The 20,766-nt window shown below is 51.9% G+C and overlaps 1 long non-coding RNA gene across 1 annotated transcript in view; it reads right to left on the reverse strand.

Moving 5' to 3' along the window:
• Window positions 1-20,766, reverse strand: part of LOC116450376 — a 104,636-nt gene that overhangs the window by 52,108 nt on the left and 31,762 nt on the right. Inside the window, exons 5-6 of the long non-coding RNA XR_004242775.1 lie at window positions 7,292-7,444; window positions 6,802-6,955 (exon numbers count right to left, since the gene is read on the reverse strand). This is a non-coding gene — a long non-coding RNA (uncharacterized LOC116450376). The remainder of the gene's footprint in view (window positions 1-6,801; window positions 6,956-7,291; window positions 7,445-20,766) is intronic.

The raw sequence follows: 20,766 nt of genomic DNA on the forward strand, positions 1-20,766 counted from the left end.
CCCCATCTGCAAGTGAACTGTGAGGGGTAGCCTGGGATGCTGCTGCTCTTGCTGGGCACCCCAGTTCACTGCAACCCCCGGATGTAACCCCCCCTCCCCCCCCCCCAAATGCTGCTGGACATCCTCTGCCCAAACTTGCAGTTGTCCTCCCTTCCTAACAAGCTCTCTGGCTCATTAACCTTGTTTTGCTTTTCTTAATCTCCTTTATTGCAGCTGGAGCCTTTCCAGCTCCCTCTCCTGGCTTGATGTCCCTGTCCCTTGCAGCCCTGCTCCAGGGGTACGTGTGCCATGCTGCTCTTATCCATCTATCCCCAAGCATCATCCCAACACCAGCAGCTGCACACTGGCCTCTCCCAGGTGACATCCACGCTGGGAGCTATTGTAACCTCTCCTTTCAGAGTCTTCTGATAGCCCTTGTCCAAATAAACTCATCTTGAAAAGATCAGGATTTTTCTTTCCAACAGACACCATTTTCATTCCTCTCAGCCCTCATTTTTCCACATAAAGCTGTCAGTTCCATGAAAATGTCAGCTCAAGGCTCAGCAACCATCGAGAAACAGATCAAGTGGAATGAATCATTTGGAAAGCAAAGAACAGAACAGACAAATCTATGATTCATCCACACCTTGGGTACTGTGGGCACTCATGGTCCCTTCATCTCTAAAGGGGATATCAGAACTGAAACAGATTCTGAAAAGAGCACAACAGATGGTGGTAGACACACAGCATAATTAAAAGCACAATTACGGAGGCACAATGAAGTAGGCTCAGACTCGTTAGTGTGCAAGAGAAAAGGCTCGTGAGGAAAAAGTCAGGGTGTGAAGTCATTACTGCTGTGAAGAGGGCTTGGCTCCTCACCTCCTCCTCCAAGCCAAGCGCTCAGGGCTGTGGATTAAGCTTGGAGAAGCACCCCAGGAGGTGCAGCCCACCCCCCCAAGACCAGGGAATCCATCCTCTCCGTCTGCTCCTGAAACTGGCTTTGCCTCAAGTGTCTCAGGAACAGAGGGACAACCACATTCACCTCTACGATTCCCATTATCTCCTTACTCTCAGTCAAACATCCTCTCTTTTCTCTATCATATTAGGAGAAAAGCCCATCCCAGTGTTCTCAGGAGTAAGTTAATTATACCAGTGCTGAAGGCCTTTCCTTGCCTCTCCCCATCTGTCCTCTTTCATTCATTATGAAGGAATGAGCCCCCACCTTCTATCAGCTCATAGCACCCGGCCACCCACCAGATTTCCAAGGAAGCACTGTCGTGCTTTTCTTTATTCATGCTTCTAGCAGGGAAAAACACCCACAGAGCTCCTCACTTGTCTTCAAAACCTCCTTCTGCTGTGACTCTACAGCAAGTTTGGCAGCACAGCACCAGGATCACAGTCAGGATCCCCTCACTGCTCCTCTGTTCACCTCCACCAGTCTCGCACTTCAGCAGGAGCTCTCCGGGACAAGCCTCCTCCTTTTCCCTGGTACAATTCCACACCACAAAGCTCGGTGTTGCAGCTCTCATGCTGAGGATCTACCACAGGAGCTCCCCCAGGTGCACCCATCACTGGTTCAGTATCTTCCTCTTCTGATCCATTTCTTCCTGAAGGACTATGGGAGGGACATTCGGGCCCCTCGCTCTACTGGTCCCACTCTCTTCCTAGACTGGTTGAGCTGGGCCAGGGCATGCAGTGGCCTAGCCTGGCCCCAAGTCCTCTGAAATGGTCTGCAGGGAAGGAAAGGTCCTGGAACCAGATTTGTATGTGGAATTAGCTGGAGTCCCACCAAAACTCTGCGACACTTCATCTCCTCAGCAAAACATCTGAGATGCTGCACATTTATTTACTGTGATGTTCCAAGTTATAAAGTGCCTTTCTAAACCACCCTGGATACACACTGGGATGGGAGCCGGCATCGTCCCTTCTGCACTTGGAAAAGCCCACGAAGAGGCTGGAGGAGCTCTAGGAGCACAGGGGAAGCCTGGTGGGTGTTCAGCCAGTGATAAACCTGCTATGAAAGCAGAATCTCTGCTAGCATAGGAAAGGGCCAAGATTTTGGAAAAGATTTCACAGTACTGAGCCCTGTGCTCCAGGAAAAACCAATTATCCGGGACAGCAGACCAGAGAGGCAGAACAATCCCTGTCCTTGAAGACACACAAAAGCTGACTGGATGATGTCCAGACCAACTGGACCTCACTTTGAAGCTGGCTCTGGAGACTCCCTGAGTGTCCTTTCACCCCATTATCCTCTGCCTGTGGAACTACACATCCCTGACACCACAGGCAAGTCTCAATCGCACAGGGAACAGCAGGGCTCTGCCAGCCAGCCCCAGAGCACTCCCTGGAGCTCAGCTCTCCTCCTCGGCTCCCTGGCATGAGATACCCACAGCACAGACCCTTCTGGCCCAGTCCCTGAGCTGGGTGCCTTTTACACACAGGAGAATGGCTCCTGTCTTGACAGCATTCCCACAGTCTTGCAGATAAACCAGAGGGTACCCCTGGAAAAACAATCTGCAGGAAAGCTGAAGTGTTGGAGTGAAAGGCCGGCTGGTTTGCATTTGAATTTCAGTAAGAATGCACTTAGATCAATGTTTGGCTCCAAAAAACCCTTCCAGATTTGAAAGCAGTTCCTAAGAGCCTTGCTAAAGCCGTTCTTGGCAGTAGGGTGGCGCCTGCAGGAGAAACACCAGTTCCCACTGACAGACACAGCATGGCAGCTGCCCCTCCCTTACACCCAGAGACACCTCGGGACTGGCATCCTGGGAGGAGGGATTTTACACCTTCACCTGGGGATCATCATGGAAAACAAGGGCTTATAAATCCACTTTATAACCTGGAACATCCCAGTAAATAAATAAATGTGCAGCATCTCAGATGTTCTGCTGAAGAGATGAGGCGTCGTGGGCTTTTGATGGGATTCCAACTAATTCCACATACAAGCCTGGCTCCAAGGCCTTTCCTTCCAAGCAGACTGTTACTGAGCCCTTCCACCAAAAGGCTGAATGCAGTGACTGACTGCATTCCTCCCGGCCAGGACCTTCTCTGGCCTCTTCTCCCTTGCTGCAAAGCTTAGCCCTCCCTAACAGTGCGGCACAAGGAGAGAGAGGACCATGCTGCAGGACATGGGTTGAAGGGTGTTGGGTTTTGCTGCTTGCAGATGTTTTCAGGGACCTGTTATGAACTGAGATCACTTGGATTTGCTTGGACATTTGTAGCCCCACACCCCCAAGAGTCTGCAGTAGCACAAGGGAGGGTAGTTCTGCCACCAGGGAGCTCAGCTCCTAAGTCCTTGTTCAGGGCTATGTATTTCAGGACTGGCAGGAAAATAGGGAGGAGCAGAGGCAGCATCACAAGGGGAAACATGAGAGACTTCCCTTGGAATAACCCCTTCCACAGAGATGGGTTCAAGCAGCTGTAGGCTCTTCCAGGTTACACCTTCCAAATCCCTGGGATCAGTCAGAAAGAGGCTGAGTTGTTGTTTCCACAGCCTGAGTCTGGAAACTACACCCAGTAACATTTACAGAGATGGTTCAGCACTGGCCCTGCTCTTGTTCCCCAGACATGCAGTAAAAGGGTGTGCTGGCAGCTCAGAGAATCCCCCACGGCATGTTCAGTTGTGGCTGGTGTCCTTTAAAATAATCAGCGCATCCTCCAAAACACTGCCTGCATTCCCTGCTCTTGAAAACTGCCTGCTGGAAGTGCTAATGTGCTGTTAGACTCTGTGTGATGATTATAGATGATAAACATAATTATTTTGGGTCCTGATTGCCTCTGCTGTCTCCATTCTGTTGCTGATGTGTAAAGCAATCTCAGTGTTACCAGTTTTATGGGCAGAGCATGGAGGTACAGATTTATTCCTGAAGCCAAACCTTCAGGGAACGACTCCCTCGAGGCACAGAGCTGTGCTGTGACAGATTCCTGCCTCTTGGAACGTGGAGTCTGTAAGATGCACCTGAACATTGCCCAGCCCAGGTCAGAGAGTGATGGGGATGGGTTTCCTCACCCAGCTGTAAATCCCAAGGGGAGGAAAGCACTGGTGATGGAGTGGGAGTGGTTTGACTGACCTCTGCCCAAAGCAGTGCTGTCAGGCAGGTACCACACAACTCAGGATTCCGTGGAGATGAAGAAAACAAAATCTCCTAAAGCAGCACAGTGGTACCGTGCTGGGGGTACCGTGTGTGAAGCTGGCGTGGGGGAGCCCTTCAGATTAGGACCAGCAGATGCCTCAGGTTAGGATCCAGAGCATAAACCTCTGACTTTTGTTTCAAACCCCTGACTAATCCATCCTCTAAAAGAGTGTGCTTGCTTCCCGGCCATGGGAATAAAGACAACACTGCTAAGTCCTGTGGGGAGGATACCACTGTCCCCTATAGAAGGGGGTGAGAGACCAGAGGCACGTGCTGTGACAGCTGCAGGGATCTGCACAGGAGAAATAACCAAAGGAAGGCCCACTCCTTGTGTTCCAGCATCTTCTCTTTACTGTCATATCGTCCTGTTTGTAGCCTTGGGCTCTGAACTCCCTCTTCTGCTATCCCTGCCACATCCTGAGAGAGATGGAAGTGGCAAGGTCTGGACAGCCTGCACGGCATCATAAACTTTCCTGCCAGTGCAGGAGGAAGGGGTTACTGGGAGAAGGCTGAGGGGCAGAAGGAATAGTGGGATTGGCAGATTTTAAGCTCCCCAAGCGGCCCTGCTTCCCTCCACACTAACCGCATCATGACCTGGCTCCACAGAGACAGCCACTGCCTGGAAAACAACCCGCTCTTTAAGTTTTATTATTAAATAAATAGACCCAGCCAGCTATCACGAGGCCCTGCAGCCAGAGCAGCCAAGGAAAGGATTGGAGAAGCCAGAAAAGCTCCAGTGAGAGCAGGTAACCAGAGACGTGTTGAGCACAGAGCAGAGACAAGGCTCCTCACACGAGCAGGCTGTGGCCCCACAGACATCCCCCCTGGCCTGGCCTGGCTGTGCAGGGTATTTACACGTACAGGCAGGGCGACGCCGAGCCCTGGCTGCTCAACAATCAACTTTTATTCTCTGCAGGCTGGCAAAGCCAAGATTTCAGTAAACACGCAACCCCAAAAATGCGCCTGTGGATTGGGTAGAGCAGAGCCTGTGCTCTGCCTGCCAAACTACAAAGGCCTGCTCCGGTGGGTGGTTTCACGGTGAGGTTTCTGTGGGGAGGAAGTGTTTCCAGTGGTCAGGGCAGGGAGCGGGGCTCCGGGAGACCTGGATCCCATCCCTGGCTCTAGGAATCTGGAAAGCTCTGATTGCAGGAAATCTCACAGACGCTCAGGAGCCGCTCTCCCTCTGCTCATCCCTCCTTGCAGAGGCACAAAACGCTGCTCCGAGGGGGAGGCTGATAACGCTGCCTGACCTTGCAGGGGTCGTGCGGCGCTGGGTGATTGATGCCTGAAAGGCTGTCAGAGCTCTCTGGATTAAAATCTCTCTGGAAGGCACTGGGAGACGTGCACATACGGGTGCAGGCACGTGAGAGGGAGACATGCAACTCACACACGCTCTGCTCTCCTCCCTGCCAGCAAATCCCCACCCAGACTTGCTGGGCCCGCTATTCCTGCATTTAAATGTTTACAAGATGGGCCTGCAGAAAACCTGGGGTTTGGAGCAGAACAGCCAACACTCGCCTCAAAGCTGCCCTCACACACCCAGCTCAGGCTGCTCAGGCTCAGCCCCAGCTCTCTGCTTTTACTCACAAAACCAGGCCAGTGTGAAGCCTGAGCCCACGGCAGACACAGCCCAGCCCTGCTCAGTTTGGCCAGGCTGGAACCTGGGACCTCCCCTGGCCCTTGGCATGGCTCCCTCTTCCTTTCACCCTCCACGTCATTCACATGCTGCTTACCCCATCTTTTGCCTCATTAATGAAGACACTAAAAAGACTGGACCGAGCCCTGATCCCTGTGGCATGCCTTTGGAAAAGTACCTCCTTGAGCAGCTCCCATCACCTGCTCCATAGGAAGGACCTTGCCTGGAGGTGCGCAGAGCTCCTAGAGCAGTTCCTTTGCCCCCCACCAACTGCACCAATAGTTTCCATAACAAATAAAAAAGGAAGCAGGAAGGAACATCACACTCTCAGAGGATGGCTCTGTGTTGAGCAGCCGTGCTGGGCTTGGCTCTTTACAGTATTTTATCCATCTTTTGGGCTCCCTCCCTGTCCTAAATGGATCTGGACACTGTTAACTTTTCTAAATCTTCTCTTACCTTGTTGGCTGCGTTTCAGAAATAGGTGGCATGAGTCAATCACAGAGGACCAGTTTAAAACATTGTAAGCTACTTCCCTCAAGTGGAGGGAATAAAAATCACTCAGCTGTGTGTTACAGGCTCTGTATGTACCTCAGGTAGGAGGAAGATAATGGGAGATGGATACCTGCACGAGGTAGAACCTACCAACCTGTCTGAGAGGTGTCAGGAGAATAGAAACATTGCCAGTGATAGTGCAGAATAAACTTGCCAACTGCACAGACCTCAGGGCACACCGGGGGCACCCTTTGTGTCAGACCCCAAAGAGGCAGGTGCTCTGAGAGCCCAGCAAGTTCCCACATGGACAGCTCATCTACATCCATGCCCAGGTTCTGGGAACATGCTGGAACAAGCTGAGGCGAGTGACAAGGGCTCCTACACAGCACTTCAGCACAAATGGAAGAGACTGCTTAGAAGCAGCTTGAGGGGTGAAAGACCCGAGTCCTGTGGAACAAAGCTCTCCTGCCTCCCAGAGCTGGGGCTGAGAGGCAGGATGGGATGGAAGGAACCAGGCCCAGCTGCAGGGAACTGGCAGAACTGGGTGGTGGGACCTACACTCACCCCGAGGCTCTGTCTGATCTCGTGGTCGCTGTTTTCCTCAAAGAAGCCAATGAAACACAAAGAATCCCCATTTCACCACAGTTCTACAGTTGTGGAGAAAGCAGCCCAGCTCCAGCCTCTTCTCTGTGCTCTGAGCAGGAGGACATTTCCTCTCCTGCAAATGGAAAGAGATAAGAGGGGTTTAGCACGAGGCAGGATTTGTCTCTGATCAGTCCGACAAAGGGACACACAACCCGTTTATTACTGGAAATTAATTGTGCCATCAAGGCAGATGCCTGCAATTACTTCTGTTAAATATTATCTTTAATTAACTGTAAAATATATAATTAATAAACTTGCCCCCTCATTTTTGTTAAGTTTCACTGCAAAGACCTTATTACTGAAATAAATCTTCCTAGCAGCACACGTTGACAGAACAGAGGAAGGTGCACGCCTCTAGCACAGGATAATTTCCTCTTGGGAAGTGGAATTAGGAAGGAGGAATAATCACCTCTCTTCATGGCTAGGACTGCAGAGACACCCCACTCTGCCACCAGTTGTTTCAGCTCGTGCTGCTTGGAAGCAAGCACGGAGAATCTGCTTTGGCTGGCAGGGATGGCTCGCTCTGAAAGCTGTCGGGCAGATGCACGCTCGTCTTTCAAGCCTGGAGAAACAAAAAATAAATTTCCTTTTTTGATTTACAGTCCATTAAAGAAGTTTTCTGACTATAAAGCAGAAAGACCTCGGTGGTTAGGCTGGTTCTTTTAGAAGCCCCATGTTGCTCCAGCTCTCAGTGCTGTGCTGGAGCTGCATGACTGATTTGCTTCCCACGTACATCAGAACTGTTTGGATTCAGGGAGGTTTGGGCATGGCTCTTAAACCATCCCAATTAGAAACGCTTCAAAAACATTGCTGAAATTTGACTCCAAGCATAAAATTCCCCTTAGACTTTGTCTCCACTTGTGATCTTTATCTCAGAGAAGTTCGTTGATTGCCAGATCAACCAGGGGTAATTAAAATATTTCCAAAGGCTGTTCTGGGCAACACTTTTTGCCTTGCTGCAGGTGACAAATGTTCATGGTTTGCCTGAGGCTGATGTTCCCTCCTGCCTGAGCTGAGCATGCCAAACCCAGAGGAATGCCTGCTCCATCACCATCCTCCCTGCCTGGGGAAGGTGGCACAGGGACCCGGGGATCACTGGCACAAGGGAGGAGTGTACGAGCACAGAGATCCAACTCCTGGGTATGGGGAGACACAAAGGGGCACACAGGAGGAGAAGGGCTGGGTGGCTTTTAGGGAAACCCTATGATTTCCCTGCTTTTGGAGGTGCCTGCATGGCCCCCAGCAGAGCCCACAGGTTGCAGAGCCATTTGCCCACAGCCTGGCAGTGTCAGTGCAGGTGAACTTCAGAAACAGAAGCACAGAACCACCGAGGCTGGGAGAGACCTCTGGGATCACCAGGTCCAACGCTCCACCCAGCACCACCACCCCAGTCACCACTAAGCCGTGTCCTCAAGTGCCACATGCACGTATTTTTGAACACTTCCAGGGATGGTGGCTCCACCACTTTCCTGGATAGCCTGTTCCAATGCCTGACCACCCTTGCTCCTAAAAATTATGAGAAATTTTTCCTAATACCTGGTCTAAACCTCCCCCGGCACAATTTTCCCTTCAAGGCCCTGGTTTGGTCCCATTTGGGGCTATTTCACAGAATCACTGAGGTTGGAAAAGCCCTCCAAGACAATCAAGTCCCAGCTGGGACTGATCCCCACCTTGTCCCCAGCCCAGAGCACTGAGTGCCATGTCCAGTCATTCCTTGGACACCTTCAGGGATGGGGACTCCACCACCTCCCTGGGCAGCCCATTCCAATGTCTGACCAACCTTTCCAAAAAGAAATTCCTCCTGGTGCCCAACCTGAAGCTCCCCTGGCACAGCCTGAAGCCTTTTCCTCTCATCCTTAGTAGAGAAGGAGAAGGGTTCTCACCTTAACCTCTGTACCAAGGTTTTGGCAACGAGATGAGCCTGGAGAGACAGAGGGTGTCAGCTCCTGGCCATCTACTACTGCTTTGTCACCCCATTTTGCAGCTATGGGCAGACTAAAAAGGGCTCTGTGGTTGTGAGTGCTGGAAATGCACAACCCCTGACACAGAGCAGGTCCTGTCTCAAAAAACCATACCAGAGACCCTCACCCTGCTACAGCCCTGAGTCTAAAGAAAGGGCTCCATTCTCCACTTCATTTAACTACCACTTAAAAATGGTGTTGGACAAATGTTAAAACAGCCAGCCAATTTGATTACACAAAAATTTTAGAGTCAGCAAATTATCTAGTGAAATGATGCATATAGAAATGTTAATTCAACAGCAACCGAAATCTTCCACATCCCTTAACATCTAGAGATGATAATTCCACACAAAGAAAAGAGAGGGCTGAGCATACTGTCCTTGCTGAGAAATTACAGGAATATTCTAGCTCTCACCTACACTGTACCCTATATGCAGTGACATAAATAGCAGGGGCTGAGGGAAAGTTTAGGAGTGGGTTTGGGCTGGAAGCTCTGAAATCATATTATTTGCCCTGGGTTTGCTGGGGGAGAGGCTCCTGTATCAGCTCGTTCCCACCATGTGCCTCTCTGCAGAATCTTTCTGTGTCAAAGTCTAATTTTGCTGTTCTGTACAAAGCATGAGGGTACTTTCCTGTGACACACACACACTCCCACCCTCGGGAGTGAGGACCCTTCGAGCACATGCCCGGCTCTGCCCACTCCCAGGCATTTCGTTCCTCAGGATCCCCACTGGGTCAGACCAGGAACACTGGAGAGGGAGAATGGAAGAGTTAAGCAACTTAACTCTCTGGCTCTCGGGCCGCAGAAGGGGAGGGAGCGGGGAGGCAAAGCATCTGGCTTCCCTGCTTCCCTAACAGCCTGGCGGGAAGGCTGCTGTCAATTCCGCCTTCTGCCTTGTTGGAAGAAAGTAGAAGTGACAAGAGGCCCTCCAGGCAGGCAGCCAGGAACCAGAAATTCAATTGAGCTACCTCCTGAAACTGGACCTTTTTTTGGAGACCCTTTCCCTGAAATTGTTTTGACTTAAAAAAAAAGGACTGTCATCGCGGTTCAGGGCCAATTCATCAGCCCTGCTCTCCTGGCTCTCCTTGCCTCCATGCAAGCGGATTTGCACAAAAGGATTTCCATTTTCTGGGCTGCTCTACAACCAGCCTCACCCACAATAAATACACAGACACATAAATATGCACACACACACACAAACACTGTTATTTATAGGTACAGGCTCTGCCACAGACAGACGCACGCCCGGGTGTGCTCCTTCGCTGTGTAACACGAGGGCTGCAAGTGCTACGGCAGCTGAATTTACTCCATACTCACAGCTTAGGAAGCAGAGTGTGGGCCATACGGTCTGTCCCAGGGGCTTAGACCAACTGGTTATTGGCTGGTGCTGTTGTTCCTCTAACAAGCCCCTGGATATATGGCAGGGGCTGCAGAGAAATGCAGCTGGAGGAGCCTCTCCCTGTCAGCAGCAATCTGTCACTGCGCGCTCGCACCCGCCCCGTGCAGCACAAAAGCTGCACGGCAGTGTCAGCACAAAGGTCAGGCTGCAGGTAGGCTGGGGGGGTTCTTCATTTCTGGGAACGTGCAGCCAGCTTGAGGCACCGTCTGGATGCTGCAGCAGGAATTTCAGCCTCACAGATGCCTGGCTATAATTTAAAACGAGGCAGCATTTCCATTACAAACCCCATTTTTCCCTGTGGATTTATACCTCAGCTATTCAGCTCCACTTTGGGGTGGACCTTCTTCACATTTTTCCTGCACAACATTTAAATGCAGCTCAGCCTCTGTTGGTTGTGAGATGGAGAAGGAAATTACATATGCACACTAACACTCACGAGCACACACAAAAAGCTTACACAAACATATGCCCACAGAGAGATCTGTCACAAAAAACCAGACAAGCCAATGCAAATAAGCTCGATTTTAAGAGTGAATTAATTTTACTTGATTAGTCTAAATTATTAACAAGTTCCAGCAACCTTAGAATGCAATAACCCCACTCGGGCTGTCATCTAGGTTAAATGGAAACAGATAACTTACACTGATAGAGATGATATCTGTATAAATCTGTGACAGCAAAGTTGGAGGCACAAACCCGACCCACTCGGAGCCCCTCTCCTTGCAGCAGTGTGTTAACAGCTCCTGGATGCTTCCCCTCCCCTGAAATATTCCAGGGCAATGAATCACCCCTGACAGAGCCAGAACCCCCCTGTTTCCTGGGCTGCCAGGTGAAACCTGACCTGCACAACACTCCTGTCTGTTTATGACTCGCTCTGCCTTAGAAAGCCTGTTTTGTTAGGGGTTTTTTTAACTCTCTATCGATTCTACTTTGATGTAGTCCAATAAAGCACATTGACAGAAGCAATTTATGCTGGCTAGTGCCTCCAGTTCCAAGAAAGCCTCCCTGGCATATGAAGAGGGGTTAAGCACCTGGCAAGTACCATACACGTTATCCAGTTATCCCAGATTACCAGGTTCATTCAATCCAAACCCAGGACTGAGATGAGGAATGGCCTCCTGTTTCTCCCACTCCCAAGCAGAAATAGGTATGATTTTCTCTATGATCACTTCCTCACACCACACAGAAACGTCAGGAAATGTAACAAGGATTTTCTCAGTCTTAAAAGGAAAAAGCTCAAAGTGGCCACTGGAAGGAGATGAGCATTTCCTCACCTCTGATGGCACAGAAACCAATCCTGGGGCACCAGAGCTGGCACTGGTACCACCAGGGCTGAAGCACCTGGAACTTTTAAGATGCTCCTATTCACATTTCTGCACAGGTGTGCAAATGCAAGATGTTCCAGTGGCACAAAGATCTCGATTGGGCAGTCAGGAATACCATGGGTTTATCCTGTCAGCTGGAGACGTTGCTGGTATCCACGTGACGTGCTGTATTCCCCCTTCCTTTCCTGGTTTCACACCCAGACCTTGCCCCTGATGCTGGGGAAGCACTGACCAAGAGCATCACTCAGGGAAGACATTTAGTAGAAGTTTAGGTGGCTCCTAAGCACAACCTAATAGTTTCCTTGCCTCTTGCTAAGAGGGCAGAGGAGGAGAGCTGAGAGCTGCAGGGATTGGAAAACAGAGCTCAATTTAGCCACGGGGCAGTTTAAAGTGCCTGTTGCATTTTTCACCTAAGTACAGCAAATCCCCTCACTAAGCACCAGCCCCGGTGGCCATAACTCCTGGAATGCTAACTGGGGAGCAGCAGCAGGTATTGGACAGGCCGTGCATCAGGCAGAGCAGGGAGCAGCTGGAGAGGAACACTGTCCTTCCAGGGAGGAGATGCCACCTGTCAGCAGCACCCGCCGCTCCGGAGGCATCCGGCCATGCTGGATTCTCATTCATCCGAAGCTTCCCTCGGTCACCCAGCATGGATAGGGTTTCACTCCTCACCAGCTGGAGCTCCAGGAAAGGGAAGCCTCTCTGCAGGGATGAAGATGGGGGGAACAGAGAGGCTGCACTCGTGCACAGCAGAGATGGCCATCGGGCACCTCCTGTGCCAATGGGAGCCTTGGATGCTGAAAATGCAGCTCAGCACTTACCAAAGGAAAAGAACACAAAGAAAACGTGGCCTTTAAACCCACCTGGACCTGCTGCCTCTGTGCCAGGCTCCCGAGGAGCCCCTGCTGCAAGAAGAGGGAGAGCAGGGAACAAGGCACATTAATTTGCCACAAGGCTGTGAGCACCTAACTGAGGGCTCTTCATTTATCAGAGGAAGAGCTGCAAAGCCTCCTGTGTCCTCTCAGAGAGCCCTGCCCAGCACCAACAGGAGGTTTCCTCCCCCATCCAATCCATCCATCTCCCTGAGCTCCACAGGCAGCTGGCAGCGCCCAGGGCTGAGGACGGATGGCTGAGTGTGGCAGCCAGGCTGGAGCACAGGCAGGCAGAACAGGGAGAGGAGCTGCAGCAGCCCCGGGTGAGCCGTGATGGACACAGGGGCTGCCCCGTGACCCCCAGCGTGCGGCTGCCCCGGGGTCCCCCACAGCTCCCATATGGCAGCTCCCGAGTGCTCGGGACCGCTGGGGCTGGCAGGACAAACACGCGGCGCTCGCTGGCATCCCATCCAGGAGTTATGAAGCTGTCACTCGCTCAGGCTGTCCCCAGACAGTGCCAGCAGGCCTCAGAGCGCCGCCTGCTCTCACCTGATTGGCATTTTTGGATGCTATTACTGAGAGGCACTTTGGGACCTGCCGAGGAGAATGAGGCCAAATTCCCAGCCTTTCTGCCTGCCCACTTCTGCCCTGCTTTCTCTTTTCTGGAAAGTTTTCCCATGCTAAGTATAGTTCCTAACAGGTGCATGACCAGAGGGGACTGTCAGGGACGCAGCTGTCCCCACAGAGGCCTGGATTCATCTCCATCTGTCTCACTGGAGCTGTCCGTGCTGCCTAGCCGAGCCCTTCGGACACAGGATGGGGGAGCATCAGGGATGCAGGCAGGAAATACATGTACACGCACACAGAGGGAGGAGGATGATTCCAGGGATCGCCACAAACAAAGCCTCGGACATCAAACTAATGCATCCTTTGAGGCTTTAAAGGCCCCTTGGCACACACAGGCAGGCTGCCAGCTAACTCATCTCTCTTCCTTGCCATGCTACCAGCCTGATGCCAAGGTCAAGCTTTAAAGGAGAGCTGGCTGCTCTGTAATCCCCTGTGCCTCATTTGGGGATGCCACAAGACTCGTAAGGATCAGTGACAGAAAATATTTGACTGGGGCCAAGGCCAGTGTGATGTCTGAAGTGGTTCCCTTGCCCAGCCAGATGCCAGTCCTGGCTCCCATCCTGCCAGCCCCACACCAGCCCCTTCCAGCTGGGAGGCAGGGCTGGGGCTGCAGGTGATGCAAGGCAGTGACACGGGGAGCTGGGATCCCTGTAACACGCCCCAGAGTGGACAGTGGACATCAGGAGGCACCTCCACATTCACAGTGGTGACAAGGTGTCCCAAGTTTGTAGGGGACAGGTGCTGGGGTGACCATCCTAGGTACTGAGTTGGCTCATCACTGTGTAGGAGATATAAAAATATGAGCAACAGGGATAAGCAACAACCCTGCTCACAAACTAAAGGTGCTTCCTACCCCTAAGGTGCCCTGGAAGAATTCCAGGCTGATAGGACATGAGGAAATAAGCATTTGCAAGGGGTGTTGCAGCAGGAACAGCTGATCTGGTTCACAAATCTGGGTCCTGGGACATGTGCTGTGCTAACAGGCTGGCTTGGCTTAATGGGAGGGTGAGGAAAACCATCTGCGGGGAATAGGATGGCACCATGACATCAGCACCACTGGAGGAACAAAGGAGGAGGTTTCTGCAGCCACACTGGGCCCCTAGAGAACGTGCTCCACACCATGCTTCAGCCACAGAGTCCCACGTCTGGACTTGGGGAACCCAGAGCCCAACTCCCTGCTCAAGCTGCAGGAAACTGAGCCACACCAGCCCTCAAAACTCTGCCTGGGGCTCAGTGAAGTGGTGGGAGGGGCTGGGTGAGAGGGATGTGTATAAATCGTTGGCAGGAGGAAAAATCCATTCTCTTCTTTACTTCTCTGTTCAAATGAATGTTAAAGTGAAACCACACTGCTGGCAGCAATCCAGTCACACCCGCCTAAAGGAAGAACCCTGTGTCCTGGGATCTGGGGTGACTTCCTTCACCCTTTCACAACAACTCTTTTCAGGCAGATGTGCTGACTGAAGCTCTTTGGGTCTCTGAAGACCATTCCATCAGCCTGGTGCTGCTGGGGCTGCCAGGCTGAGTTATCACAGGTCCTGCCCTCCCCTGCCATTAATACCTGCTCACCAAGGGAGCCCTGGCCAGCCCAGGCAGAGAAGGGCAGCCCCGAGCTGCAGCAGTCTCCCACAGTAAGGAAAGAGGCATCAAAGGGAAAAAAGAGGAAAATAAATATACCCCGGGCATCTCTGGATAGTCTTAATGGAGCTCAGACAGCCCCAGGAAAGGAATGAATTACTGGGAGTCACAAACTTTCCAGCTCGCGTTCCCCAAGGAGCTCCAGCCACACCTCATGCCCCTGACCTGGTATCCCACAGTCTGGGATCTTCTGTCCCAATCCAACCCTTTCCTGCCAGGCTGAGGGTCTCATTCCTATCCTGCTGTCACCTATGTGACTGTGCCAGGTAACACCTGTAAATCATCTTCCTACCAAAGGCCAGAGTAAACCAAGACAGAAGCAACACCCAGCACTTCAGCAGCACAGCTGGAACACCCGCAGTGTTATGCAATCTCCTGCCTGGCCAGACATCGGACTGAGAAAGGGTTTTCTGCTGAAAAACCCAAGAGATGGCTAAAATTCTCTTTGCTTTTGGCTTTAATCCCAGACCCCGAGGGCTTTAGCCCCAGGACTCAGGCCAGCACCCCAGCAATGAGCACAGTCAGCCCCTGAACACTCCAGAACTGAACAGGACCTGTAACCAACCACGGGAGCAGGGCTTTGTCCCTGGCCAGGGACACCCAGCACCACAAACTCAGCTCAGGGATCTGAGCAGCCTTGGTCAAACCTCCTGCCTGCACTTTACCACCCAAACAACAATCCAGGGGGGGGTCTGATGTGCTCCATGGATTAGAGCTGGTGAATTAAGAACCTATAAAGGTATTATCCAGGATCAGCCCTGGGAGCCCCAAAGCACCCAGAGCCACAACTTTACTACAAAGCCTTCAGAAACAGGGTGTTCTTCAGTCCCCAGCTCCTGGGGCCCTGTGTCTGCATGCAAAATTCCACCTTTGTTACTGCAAAAATGGCATTCTGGGCTCCCACAGCTGAAGAGTCTGAGAATGCAGCTAAAGGATTAAACCCCTCCTTCCCAGACCTACAGTAAATAAAGAGAGTTAAAACAGTTCTGCAAACTAGAAGGATTTGCAGCCAATTTTGTGACTGTAGCAGGCAGCTCTGGCATTCTTTGTACTCAGGAGAAGCAGGGCAGAATAAAGGGGGGTTGACCAGAGAGCTGGGACGGCTCCTCCTGATGTGGAGATTTCTGGAGGTGGAAGGGTTGGCAGAGTAGGCAGAGGCAGCAGGAGCAGACATTTGAGAGACATTCACAAATGGATTTCTGAGCCAAAATTTCCCCTCGGTCGTGCCTGCACATCTCTGCAAACATACCTGGCCTCTGCACTGTGGGGTGAGGACAATTTAACCTGCAGTCTGAACAATGGGATTAAGCACTGGATCAGCAGAAAAATGGTTGCAGATAGCTAGGATTGCTATTGGAGAGTGATTGTTTCCCTGAGCCACGCTGTGTAAGTGTCGGTGCCTTTGTGAGATTTAATGGTCCAATTATCCCAGGCGGTGTCACCTCCTCCCCGCTCTGCACGCCCAGACCTGCTCTCCTGCCTCCATTCCCCCTCCTGTTCTGCCAGCAGGCAAACACACCTTTGCTGCTCCTTCATGGGTAGTCCTCGACTTAACTTCTCCCATGCCCAGGGATGGGGGGCTGGGGATGTCAGACCAGTGGAAGAGGTGGTCTCTGGGATGGGTATCTCATCCTAAAGGTGGCTACTTGGGAGCTGGTCTTTTTCCATGGGTGAAAATCTAAGTTTCTACTTAATTAGCAAAAATCTAATGAAGAAATTCTCATTAAAGTTATGTCAAGCTCTCCTCCCAAACATCACAGGGAGCCACCATCCTGGTCTCCAGCAGCTCCAGCCTCTGTCACACAGCACCTGCTCAGCATCCCAGCAGCTCCACCTGGCACTCACAGCAAGAGGCTTGGTTGGGATGTCCAAGGAAAGGAGGATTGAGAGGGCCTTGCCAGACTACAAAGTGCTTCTATCACCCAAAGATTGAGGTTACACCCGGCCACAGATCAACCAGTCTCCTATTAGCCCCAGAATCCCTCTCTAAGGAATATCCAGGAAACACTCCATAGGCAAAGAAACCTACTTTTGGTACATGGCTGCTTGTGGAACAGCTCCTGAGCCAAAAGCCCACAGAGGCATGGCAATGGGCAGCGCTGCTCCTCCCAGCATGGCAGGGTCAGGCCACAGGGAGAGTTCATCACAAATCCCACAATGGTTGGGTTGGAAGGGACCTTAAAGCTCATCCAGTTCCACCCCTGCCACGGGCAGGGACACCTTCCACTGGACCAGGGTGCTCCAGGTCTCATCCAGCCTGGCCTTGGACACTTTTAAACTAATTCCAGAGTTCAAGAAGGGGCAGGCACTGGCATGGGGAAGGGACAAAGCTCCTCTTCTGCTCTCCTCAGAGCAGCCTGCAGCAGGTCATCCAGCACTATCAGCTCCTCACCAGGGTATCAGAAAAGCGCTGTAACAACCAGAATTAGAGAGCTTCACCACAGGATTGGACATTTATGTGCACAAGAACAGCATCTGCAGGGACTCCAGCTCCAGACAACCAGAGCAGCTCCTGCCTCTCCTGCTCTGGGGTAGGAGCTGCTGCCAGCTGGGGTCAGAGGGGAATCTCCCCTCACAGGGTAGTATTGCACAATTATGGGCATTATGGGATTTTTATGCCTTCCTTTAAGGCATCCGGCTTGGCTTCTGGTGGAGACAGGATACAGGGCTGGAAGGACTATTGGTCTGTTCAGCTCAAACAGTTTTTATGTCCTAATACAAAATTAATGGTTCTTTCACTGAGACTCCATGAGGCAAAGCTGCCTGCTCCGGGCATTCCAACTGCCAGAGCAAAAGTGGGGCTGAAAACTCATTCCTTCCCAATGCTCCTGGGTGGAATCCATCCCTCAGCCCCCACCCAGGCTCCCTGACTCACCTACCCCAGTGCAGTGCCCCCAAACTCTCTGGAGCAACATGTTGATGCTGGACCCTGATGGGTGCAGTTTGGGGCTCCCACGCTCGAGGGACTCCACAGCCCCCTGTGCCAGGGATACCAGGGATACCAGGGATACCAGATCCACAGATCCCTGCAGCACCAGCTGCAATGCAGGTGGGTTGCAGGCACTTTAAACCTGACTGTGCCACCGTTTCAGCAGCCTCTCCTGCTGACTAAAGGGCTGCCTGTCAGGTTAGGCAGGAACAGCTGTCTCAAAAACTGTATTTCAGGATTCACACAGAGGTTCCTTCTGATTGTATGAAACAACACCTCATTCATCATTCAGAGAGCCAGACAGAGCCACTCATCTTCACTCGATGACACCTTTTATCTGCAAACACCTAGACTGACTCACAGCCAGCCTGTGAACCCATCAGGATCTTTTCACCATGCCAGGGGCATGTTCTCCTGGCTCACATCCAGCACAGAGCTGGAGGCTGGAAGAACTGCTTGCTCCCATGAGGACTTTTTCAGGGTTTTTCTGAGCAGACACCATACCCCCAGTGACTGGAGCAGGCTGGTTTTGTGGAGCTGATTATTCTGGTATCCAAGTGGAAGCCAAGCTCTGCAATTGCCATGTGTGTGGTGGCTTGTGGCTTGCCCTGAGGGAATCCATGGCACTGCTGGGAATTCTGACCCCAGAATCCTGACTCAGGCGTTCTGCAAAACCACAGGGCCAGCTGCTTCCAGGCCCGTCTTTGTGCTCCTGTGTCTCTGCTGGGGCCAGCTCAGGGATGGAAAAGGCAGGATTTGAGCTGCTGGACCCTGTCAGAGCCTGAAAATAGCTCATGCCTCAAACATTGATATAAAGTTTTGCTCATTATAAAGAAGCTACAACTGCAGAAGCCTCCCTGAAGAGTGGGACTTTGAACTGAAAGTCAAACTGTTGATTAGATAAAGGGAAACACATTGTTCAGTCATCTCAGGCTGAGGGAAGGGTGTGCAAAAGGCCAAAGCCACCAGCTGCAACTATCCCCAGCTGAGTTTGGGGTGGGGGGAGAGTACAGCTCACAGAAGCCAGGTTTACACAGACTCTGCCCAGCCGAGGGGGGAGGAGGAGGAGGTTTTGGGTGCGTGGTGCAACCTCTGGTGAGAGGCAATAAACACCCATCCTCCAATTACCCAAACCGGCCCAGCTGTGGAACCCCCAACCCCACAGGGCACATCCACAGGACTTTCCTGTGAGAGGCTTGGCCCCACAGGGCTGCACGTGGTGCAACAGACCCAGAGTCTGCTGTGAGAGACTGACCCCCACCTCCAGGGGACATGCTTACCTAGCCTGAGCATATACACCCGTGGGACTCTGTGCCTTCTGGGGGACCTTCACCACCAAGAGACCGGCTGCAGAGGATCAACAGAGTGGTGATATTTTCCTTATTCTGTCCCTGTCACTCTTTCTGTCCCCCCCACCTATTTTCTACTTCTTTCTTTCTTACTCTCTCTCTCTCTCTCTCGCTCTCATATTTACCATCAAATAAAACCCTTACTATTGTCACTGGCATATGGTCTCATTTGCACCTTAATTCGGGCAGAGGCATTTCTAAGAACCTTAAAACTGGATCATAACAGACCCACAGCAAGGAGAGATGTGAGCAGCAGTCATCTCCCACAGTGCAGCTCCAGAAGCCTCTTCCCTTTGGCTTTGTGTCCAGCTGTAAAACTGCAACAACTTCCACCATCCTCATCTTCCTATTTCCACCTGATCCTCTCCAACACCTCTCCACCTCACTGAAGGCTGCCACGGAGCTCCTCTGCCTTCTCCAAGCCACTGCCATAAAGCCATAATTGTGCACTGGTACTTATGGGGGAGCTTTCACACACGCAGCTTAATTCACTGGGAAAGAGGACTAAAATATTAGGCCCTGACTCTGAAATAGGGAATTTCTCTTGGTGGCCCTTAGACCTCAGAGACAAACTGACACACAGAACGATGAGGCAGCGGACCAGAGCCCCTGAGCCCATCCTGTGACACCAAACACTCCTCCTGTGCCCCGCTCTGACCACAGCACTGTGCTGAACCCTTCCTTCACCCCCAGCTCTGTCTGTCTAGGGGAACAATGTCCTTATTCCTAGAGGGATGTTGACCAAATCATAAAGATGTAATGACATTGTCTGGGCTGACACGCTGATCAATGCCTTTCATGCAAAATTATGCTTTCTGCAACTAATAAATATTGATCCTTTTTGTTCCTGTGCAGCACTGCAATCAAGAGTGACTTAAATGTCTGCCAGCACTGAGTTTCCTCCATCGTTTTCCGGCCCCCAGCTCCCTGGCAGCATCCCTCTGCATTTCCTACTGACACTGATGCCAGTGCCTGATCCCAAGGAGGGCACAGCACTTCCATGAACATCCACCCCCCTCTGTTTTTCTGTCCTTTGAATGGTACTTGTGTTACAGGGGTTCATGGGAAGCGGTGGAAAATAAATGGAATTGGAGGGAGTGCTGGAGAAGGGGAGCAGGGTCATGATCTGGGCACATTTGGGATAATAAACAGGAGGAGCCAGGCCAAGTGCAGAACAAATAGAAACATTTACAACTGCTTGGCACGGGAATACATAAGTGCTAATGTGCTTGGTTCAGACTCCTTAAATCAAAGCTCTGGGCTCTGCAGCCAGCGCCTGCTGACAAACTTTGCGGGACACAGGGGTCCATTCAGCCATCAGGAAAGGCTGGGCTCCATGTGGCAGCAGTCCTGCTCTACTTGCTCCTCTTCTGGAGAGGGGTCAAGCAGGACCCTGCCCTTCACACCCACTTGGCTCCCTCAGCTCCACACCACAGTGCCCAGCAGCTGCCGCCCCGGCCGCTCCTGCCCGCACACGGGATCCCAGAGTGATGTGATGGCACCCCTCGGGTTGGGTTCCAGGACCCTCTTTTCTCCAGGTCTCACTCCATTGCCTCTTGTCCTCCCACCTCCCCACCCCCAACGGGAAGAAGAGCCTTTCCCTGTGTCCCAGGAGCGCAGAGAAGGGAGCTGCAGCGGAGAGCACGAGGTGTGAACTCAGAGCCGGGGCTGCAAATGGATTGATGATGACAGGCAGAGGCCTGGCTTCAGTCACTGCTGCCTGGCAGCCAGGCACTGACTGCATCTGTGCACTACACATATTTTGGGAGCACACTGCCTTCCTTTG

This window comes from Corvus moneduloides, chromosome 13 (assembly GCF_009650955.1).
Source record: "Corvus moneduloides isolate bCorMon1 chromosome 13, bCorMon1.pri, whole genome shotgun sequence".
In the NCBI taxonomy this organism is placed as follows: Eukaryota; Metazoa; Chordata; class Aves; order Passeriformes; family Corvidae; genus Corvus; species Corvus moneduloides.